The following is a 9,440-nucleotide window of genomic DNA, read 5'->3' on the forward strand; positions in this document are numbered from 1 at the left end:
GGTTGTTTGGTGGAGGAGTTACCCTCCATGTTATGGAGCATCAATACTACTCCTAACAGGTCTACGGGTTACACGCCTTTCTTCATGGTTTATGGAGCGGAGGCGGTCCTCCCTAGTGACATCCGTCATGACTCGCCTCGAGTGGCGGATTATGTTGAGGCGGATAATGAGCGGGCGCGCCAAGATGCTCTTGACTTGTTGGATGAACAGCGTGATGTGGCAGCGGCTCGCTCGGCGATTTACCAACAAGACCTGCGTCGCTATCACAGCCGCCGGGTTAAGTCCAGAGTCTTCCAGGAGGTGACCTGGTGCTCCGGCTCATCCAAGATCAAACAGATGCAGACAAGTTATCCCCGCCTTGGGAAGGGCCCTTTGTGGTCAGCAAGAACTTGTACAACGGGTCATACTACCTTATCGATGTGCGGGAGCACAAAGATCCACGTAAGTCGGAGGAAGAGACCCGTCGGCCGTGGAACATAGCTCAGCTTCGGCCTTATTACACTTGAGCCATCGGCTCTCATAATGTACATATTTCTATAGCCATGTATATATTATGATGAATAATAAAGCAGGACCTCTGTCCTTTTCTCCTCCAAAGGTAAATGTGATATTTCCATTACAACATTACATGGTCACTTGGAGGTGGATCCGGCTTACGATCGTATTCGAATCTAGCCGTTAACAATATGATCACTTGGGGGCTTCCTGTTCAAACATCGGTCGTATTCGAACCAAAGAGAACATAGCTGTCGATACCCACTTGATTGGCAAATCGCCGAGCTCATTGGGGAGTTTTTCTTGATCATATTTGAATCATAGCTTAACCCCCTTTGGGAACCGACGTGGATCGTATTCGAATCAGCGTCGTTAAACAAATCTCAAGGTCATTTGGGGGCTTCCTGTTCAAACATCGGTCGTATTCGAACCAAAGAGAACATAGTTGTCGGTACCCTCTTGATCGGCAACGCCAAAGGCACTGGGGGCTATATGATTGCATTTGAATCTTAGCTTAACCCCTTTGGGACGGTTCTCTGGTCGTATTCGAATCAGAAGCCCCTAAGTTTTTGATCTTTTGGTGTGCAACAAGTTCTTTTGATCATATCAACAGTGCGCAAGGGCGTTTCTTACTCCGCCGGCTTAATTTTGTTTAACAATGTTGATAGCACACAATAAGCATTATTGATGCTGGTGAACCGGAGTTGAGTTCTCAACCTTATTATTTGGGTTACATAAACCGGAAGTGTACTTGAAGGCTTGCAAGTATGTTGTTATGGTTACCTCGAGGGTATAATTGAGAGCCGGTCTTTTATGACTTTGGTTCATATTCCGGGTTATTTGTAAAATATATGACTTTCAGTGCGGTAAGCCGCCTAAAAGACTTGTGATTTGCTTTCTATGCAGGACAATTAAAGACAGCTCTTTACGTTTAAGGAAAGTAAAGGAACAAACATAACCCGGAGGAATATAAAAGAGCAGCTTCAACACAGTTAAGTGCTGCACACGTGCGCTATGGCACGACAGAATTAAGTGTTTGTCCTACTCTATTACAAGACTCCCCGAGTCCAAAAGGTGAGGCATTGTTTTTAAGGTGTAACCATGAGCCGCCTAAGAAATCAAGATGCTTGTTGGGTTGAAGCTCCCGGCTCATCCCTCTCCGCTCCTCCGGCTGTTCCCATGACCTGGAAGGTTGATGATTTCCAGTCAATGCCGCTCAAAGCTTCAAATTGAGCCTCATCATCAATTAACCCGGCCGGGTCAACTTCTGGGGCGAAGGTGTGCTTACGAGTCAGTGGGATCAGGCTGACTGCTTCATAGCGTGGAGTTGGGATCCTCTGATTCTCCGCGTCATAGCCCGGCTGATACTTGGTAAGATCTGTGTCATTCCCAATCAAGGTAGCCACCGGGCGCACGCTTTTCACACAGGCGGCGAAGTCTTTCTGGTCAAAGGGGGTCCCGTCTTCCTTCAGGCTAGGGTATGCAAGAGCGATGTCGGCCGTGTCTAGCTCCGAGAGAAAAGCCTTGGCCCGGCTCAGAGCAGCTATAGCTCCGGCTCTCGCAGAAGCCCGTCTCAGCTCTTGGAAGCATTGAGGAAGACCGGCAAGCCGCCTGAGTACGTCTGCCAGGTGAGTCGGAACTTCGGTGGACAGATCCACAACGGCTAAAGCAAGCTATGACCCGATGTAGAGTTGCTCCACCAAAGTGTAAACAGCCTTCAGCTTGGTCAGAACATTCTGATTAAGATTGGAGCTTCTGGGGCCTGTATAGCAAAGTCAGGTGAGCTGATGGCAATGGTGGGATTTATGAGACATGAATGATGTAAACTTGTTAAAAGCTTGCAGAACGACTTACCGAAGATTGCGGAGACCATCTGTGACACATGGCGTTTTAAGCCGGATTGTTCGGCGGTTCTTTCAGTCAGAGCAGCCTCCGCTTGTTCGGCCCGGCTGAGCAAGGTAGTCTTCTCCTCGACCCAAGTCTTTCTTTCTGTTTCAAATTTTTTCTTCAATTTTTCTTGTGCAGCAACACTGAACTCAAACTTGGCATTGGCCTTCCGGGTCTTAGTTTCCTGAGTCTTCAGGCGGTTCTTCAGCTCAGAGATGTCCGATTCAAATTTCTTGCAGGCAGCCTGTACAAATTCCGGGTTACAGTTTGAGTGGTTATCATGAAACATTAAAGTCCCAAGCACTTTGCAGGCAAAGACACTTGGCACTTGGGGGCTAATGTATGTTGAAAGATTCTATTTATCGTGCCGGTTCATGAAGGTAAGCCGGAAGTTAAGTCTACAACATATTCTATCATAAGTAATAGACTTGGGGGATAGCATGGTAAGGATGACTATGGAGTAAGCAAGGGAGTTGTACCTCAGATTTTTGCTGTATCTGCTTCACCATGTCAATCTCCAGGTCCCGGCTGTTGTGCACTTGACCAATATAACCAGAAACAATGTCTCCAATGCTCAAGTTAGTATAGTCAGTGATATCCAGTCTGGCCCTGCAGCGCTCCAGTAGTTCTTCTTTAGCAGAGCATCTGGCCAGCACAGTGGGTCTTCCCGGCTCAACATATTCGGTCCGGGTAATCGCCACATCCAGGTCATCGGCCGGTTGAGCTGAGCTGGGGATCTCCGGGTTGTCAGAACTCTCCATGGCTTGTTGTTCAGTTGGAGCGGTGGTTTCTGGAGCTGGTGCAGATGGTGGATCAGAAGCAGAGGCGTTGGGTTCAGACAAGACCGGGTCTTTGACCGGGTGACTTTTCTTTGCCCTCTTGCTGAGTTTTGCTTGTGCGCTGAAAGTCAAAAGGTTAGTGCAAAAACATGAGTAAGATAAACACAAAATAAGATGATTATCATTACCCGGGTGCAGTCTTGAAAGCCGGCAAGTTCAATTGCATGGAGTCGCCGGAGGAAGGTGAAGTGTCCTGATAGTTTGAATCAGAAGAATTGAGTGGTTGGTGAGTGATGCCCGCCAAAGGATGAAAAGGATATAAGTTGGGGAAAACCTCGGTCCGGCGCTTCCTTGATGCTTCGGGTAAGCCGGAGGAAAGGTCTGCATCCTTGCTAGCCCTGGTTTGCCTCCGGCTCTCATGAATCTGTTGCTTCAAAAGAAATTGAGGATCTTGATAAGCTAAAGGATGGGAAAATCTTACTTTCCGGGTTACTCTTCGGACTTTCAGCCTTGGCAAGGGGTCCGAGTCGGAGGAAAGTATAGTTACCTCTTCAATCACTGGGTTACTCGCTCCGCTGTCCTCCTGCTAATAATCAATGTCAATAAGGTGGTTAAGAACAAACAAAAACAAGAGAAGAGCGTAAGAATAAAGGGTTACCTTTGAATCGGAGGAGTCATCCAGCTGAAGCAGCTCTGAGGCGCTAGGCTTACTCCCCTTCTTGTGGGGAGCGGCTCTCCTGGCGGCTTTCTTAACCTTCCTGGCTTTTTTAGCAGCCTCATGATCATACTTGACCTTCCAGAACTTATCATTAGCCTGAAAAATACAACAAAGGTTTCTTGAGGTTAAGATGAAAATTGTTAAATTGGAAAGTAAGGTGCTCAGATCAGTAGCTTACCGCTGGAGCCGGGTTAGCCTTGCAGAAGGGACTTAATCCTGTCCTCCCACAGTCTGCTAAGCTCTCGTTCAAAAGGGACTTGGTCATGTCGTCAACGACGTCCTCAGGAGGTCGTTGGGGCTGTGCCACAGAGGATCATCCTTCCGGCCCGTGTAATCACACATTAAGCCGGGGCGGCGGCTCAAGGGAATCACCCGCCAAGCAATCCAGACCCGGACCAGGTCAACACCGTTAAGGCCGTTTCCCTGAAGAGCCTTGATCTTGTTGATGGTGGGGATAAGCGGTTGTCGCTCAGCTTGAGATAGCTTATCTGGCAAGGGGTGATTTGACTCCAGACGCAGGGTGCGAAAGCCGGGCAGAGGGTTCTCATCAGCCGGAGAAGTATCCTGGCAGTAGAACCATGTCTGGTTCCAGTCCTTTGGGTGGCTTGGCGGTTCAGCATAAGGAAAGAGGCAATCTCTCCGTTGTTGGATTGAAATTCCACCAAGTTCCAAGCTAGGCCTGTTGGCGCACTCGTTCTGGCGGTTCAGATAAAACAGCTCCCTAAAGAGCAGTAGGCTGGGCTCTTCTCCAAGGTATACTTCGCAGAACACTTGAAAGTTACAAATGTTCGACACGGAATTGGGTCCAATGTCTTGAGGTCGCAGATCGAAGAAGTTCAGAACGTCTCTAAAGAATTTTGAGCCGGGAGGTGCAAAACCCTGGCTCATGTGATCAGCAAATATCACAACTTCTCCATCTCTTGGTTGAGGTCTTTCTTCCGACGGGTCAGGGGCACGATAAGACATGACGTCCTTCTTAGGCAGGTAACCCATCTTCACGGAATCATCTAAGGTGTCATCAGTAATGTTGGACCTCACCCAGTTGCACGTAATGGGTGCCTTGGGAGCCTTGGGCGGCATTGTGAAAGACGAAAGCCTATGACAAAAGGAAATGTTCGGTTTAAATATAAGCCGGAGGAAGATTCCAGTTTAGTATTCAAGATGGCGGCTTATGAAGGGGCCTAATGATATATGGCTAATTGTGTCGGGTTATCTAAGCCGCTGTGGGCATCATGAGTAATTCAAGTTGTTTAAAACTCTATCATAAATGAGCCGTAAATTTCACAGCGCATGACCTCTTTTAAACCGGAGATATGAGCTGCCATAGCTAACAGATGCAATTTTTGACTAAGTGTGGCACAAACCGGTTTCACGGATCACAGAAATTATTTTGGATCAAACGGTCGTCTAGAAAGGAAAAATTTTCTAGACCTAAAAACTGGCACAGAAAAGTTCATAAGTTCTAATGAGGTCCAGTTGAGATGGTATTGATTAGGGTTACGATCACCAGGGAGCTAAACTGCTATGCCCGGCTCTCGATGAGATTGTTGTCGTCCCTAAACCACTGCCGGGTCGTCCCTTTATATAGGGAGCTGACGCCCAGCAGCCCTCAGAGCTCCGGCCGGCTCATAAGAGCGTCCGGCTCGGACTCTCAATCATACTTGCCTTGCACTACAAGTTCTACCATAATAACGATTGTAACTACGGGCCCTAAGCCACATCCGGGTCTTCAGCCCATCCCTGGCGCACCATCTTCAAGCTTGGCTCCGGGCTTCTGGTAATGACCATTGGAGTAACCCGGCCCCTCCTGGCGGGTGACTCTAAGGTCTATATCCTCAACATTCACCGTAAGGGGCCGAACCAGTATAACCCTCGTGTTCCTTGTCCCGTTTAATCCCTTTAAGCTTCCTAGCTGCGATGGCTCCACGACTAAGTCCTGCGCAGCTAGGAAGCTTAAAGGGGTTAAACGGGACAAGGAACACGAGGGTTATACTGGTTCGGCCCCTTACGGTGAAGGTAAAAGCCTACGTCCAGTTGAGATGGTATTGATTAGGGTTACGATCACCAGGGAGCTAAACTGCTATGCCCGGCTCTCGATGAGATTGTTGTCGTCCCTAAACCACTGCCGGGTCGTCCCTTTATATAGGGAGGCTGACGCCCAGCAGCCCTCAGAGCCCCGGCCGGCTCATAAGAGCGTCCGGCTCGGACTCTCAATCATACTTGCCTTGCACTACAAGTTCTACCATAATGACAATTGTAACTACGGGCCCTAAGCCACATCCGGGTCTTAAGCCCATCTCTGGCCCACCATCTTCAAGCTTGGCTCCGGGCTTCTGGTAATGACCATTGGAGTAACCCGGCCCCTCCTGGCGGGTGACTCTAAGGTCTATATCCTCAACATTAGGCCCCAGATTGATTTGAGCCGGCTCATGTCAATCTTCAACTCTGCCGACAAAAAAAATATCCGGCTTACCATTCATGTGAAGGCCATAACCCGGCGTGACGTCATCCTCTGGTCTCCGGATAATCCGCCGTGACGTCATCTTCCATTAAGCCCGTTTTTTACTCCACCAGATCCACAACGGATCTTTGCTTTTACTGTCATCCCGAAAATCGAGGCGCCGTGGGGGGGAGATAACCACGTCGTGGTCTCCTTGAATCTCGCGCCCACTTATGACCTTGCCTTATAAATAGGCCGGCCCGACGGGCTTCTCTGCCACTCTTCTTCCTCCTCGTGCCGCTGCCTCTCTCCCTGAGCTCGCACTTCGCCGCCGCCGTCTCGCCTCCGGTCTTCGTCAACCTTGGCCACTAGATCACCCTAACTCGGACCAGATAAACGGTGGCGACTCCCGCACCTCTTCAGCCCCGGTAAGTTCTCACTACCCCGTAGAGTAGATCTGCAGTAGGGTTCATCCACGTTCTTCGTGTTCGTCACCATTGCCCGCAAGTTCGGTAGTTCTCCTAGTTGCTGCTCCTGCTTGATCTTAGGCCTGCATAGAACTAGTGCGGTAGTTGTTTTAAGATCCATTTCACACGCAAGTAGCCTTCCTTGTACTGCATAAGAACCTTGTTCGAACCCAAGAACTCCCTCACTTCGGTTTCTAGGTCTAGAAATTTTTTCCTTTGCCCGACCATTTTGATCCAAAAAAGTTACTGCAATATGTGAAACCTGTTTTACCACACTTAGTAAAAACTGCAACCATTGAAACTTGGCGGCTTACAATTCCGGTTTAAAGAAACCACGCGCCGTAGAATCCTCCGGCTTAACTGTGGTAAATCCGTAGATAACCAACTTACTCTGAATGCCCCTGTGGCTTAAATAACCCACTGTACCAGAGTATATATCATTAGTCCCCTTCATAAGCCGCCACCTTAGTTGTGAATTGTAGATCTCCGGGTTAAAATTAACCCGGACATTTCTCCTTTTTGTCATAGACTGCCAACTTTCACCATGCCTCCTAAGGCTCCCATCACTTGCAACTGGATGAGGTCCAACGTCACCAACGAGACCCTAGCCAATTTTGTTAAGTCCGGATATCTGCCTAAGAAAGAAGTCATGTCCTACCATGCCCCTGACCCGTCAGAAGAGAGACCACAGCCAAAGGATGGGGAGGTAGTGATTTTCGCAGATCACATGAGCCGGGGCTTCGCACCGCCCGGCTCAAAGTTTTTTAGGGACGTGCTCAACTTCTTCGACTTGCGGCCTCAAGATATAGGCCCCAACTCAGTGTCCAACATCTGCAATTTCCAAGTCTTCTGCGAGGTTTATCTTGGAGAAGAGCCTAGTCTGCTGCTCTTCAGAGAGCTTTTTTACTTAAACCGCCAGAATGAGTGCGCCAACGGACCAAGTCTGGAGTTAGGTGGCATTTCCATCCAGCGGCGTAGGGATTGTCTTTTCCCTTACGCAGAGCCACCGAGCCACCCCAAGGACTGGAACATGACTTGGTTCTACTGCCAAGATACGTCCCCGGCTGATGAAAGCCCGCTGCCCGGCTTTCGCCCAACACGTCTGGAGCCGTCTCACCCATTGTCGGACAAGCTGACTCAAGCGGAGCGCCAGCCTCTGCTTCCTACTATCAACAAAATCAAGGCCCTCCTGGGCAACGGTCTGAACGGAATTGACCTGGTCCGGGTCTGGATCTCCTGGCGGGTGATCCCATTGAGCCGCCGCCCCGGCTTAATGTGTGAGTACACAGGGCGAAAGGATGACCCTCAGAGGCACAGCCGCAATGATCTTCCAGAAGACGTTGCAGAGGAGGAGACCAAGGCTCTTTTAAACGAGAGCCTGGCAGACTGCGGAAGGACCGGGTTAGCCCCCTTCTGCAAGACCAATCCAGCCCCAGCGGTAAGCCGCTGACTTTAACTTTTTATCTTCGTCTGCATATAACCTTCATCTGAACCGTTTTAAGAATTCGTCATTGTATTTTTCAGGCTGATGATAAGTTCTGGCGGGTCAAATATGACCATGAGGCGGCCAAGAAAGCCAGGAAGGCAAAGAAAGCTGCCAAGAAAGCCGCCCCTCGCAGAAAAGGAAGCAAGCCTACTGCTTCGGAGCTGATGCAATTAAGCGACAGCTCCGAGTCAGAGGTAACTCCTGAGCATTTAAGTCCTTATTGTATTCACTGTTTGTTGCTGTCCGCCTTATCAATACTTGCTCATTGACAGGATGACACCGGCGCAAGTAACCCGGTGGTTGAAGAGGTAATGTCGCTTTCCTCCGACTCGGAGCCCTTGCCACAGCTGAAAGTCCGAAGGGCAACCCGGAAAGTAAGCTTTTCACATCCTTTAGCTTACCAAGACCCTCAATTTATTTTGAAGCGACAGGTTCATGAAAGCCGGCGTCACACCCGGACCAACAAGGACACCGATCTCTCCGCCGGGCTACCCGATGCAACAAGGAAGCGTCGAACTGAGGTTTTTTTTCACTTGTACCCTTTTCATCCGTTGGTGGGTGTTATCTGTCAGCCACTCAATTCTTCTGACTCCAATTATCAGGAGACCTCCCCTTCTTCGGGCGACTCTATGCAGTCGAGTCTTCCGGCTTTCAAGACCGCGCCCGGGTAATGACAACCATCTTACATTATATTTGTTTGTACTTACTCTTTGTGTGCTTAACACTTCTGTCCTTTCAGTGCTCAGGCAAAACTCACCAAAAGAGCAAAGAAGACCAGATCAGCCGGAGTGCCGGATTTGCCTGAACCGGAGGTGACGGCTCAAGAACCGCCAGCTGCCTCCGCCCCCGAAGCCACCACTCCAATGGACACGGCACCTGAAGCCGCTGCCCCAACTACCAAGGCAACAACCGAAGCATCGGTTAACCCGGAGGCCTCCGGCTCAGCTCCACCAGCAGACGACCCGGACGTGGTAATCACCCGGACGGAGTTTGTTGAGCCGGGGAGACCGACCGTGTTGGCCAAGTGCTCCGCTAAGGGGGAGCTGCTTCAGCCCCACCGGGCGAATCTGGACCTCTCCAACTACAGCAACTGAGCATTGGAGAGCTCGTCTCTGGCTACATCAGCCAAGTACTCAAGAGCCGGGACGCCGAGGTCACCATGGTAAAC

Source organism: Aegilops tauschii, chromosome 6 (genome assembly GCF_002575655.3).
Source record: "Aegilops tauschii subsp. strangulata cultivar AL8/78 chromosome 6, Aet v6.0, whole genome shotgun sequence".
In the NCBI taxonomy this organism is placed as follows: domain Eukaryota; kingdom Viridiplantae; phylum Streptophyta; class Magnoliopsida; order Poales; family Poaceae; genus Aegilops; species Aegilops tauschii.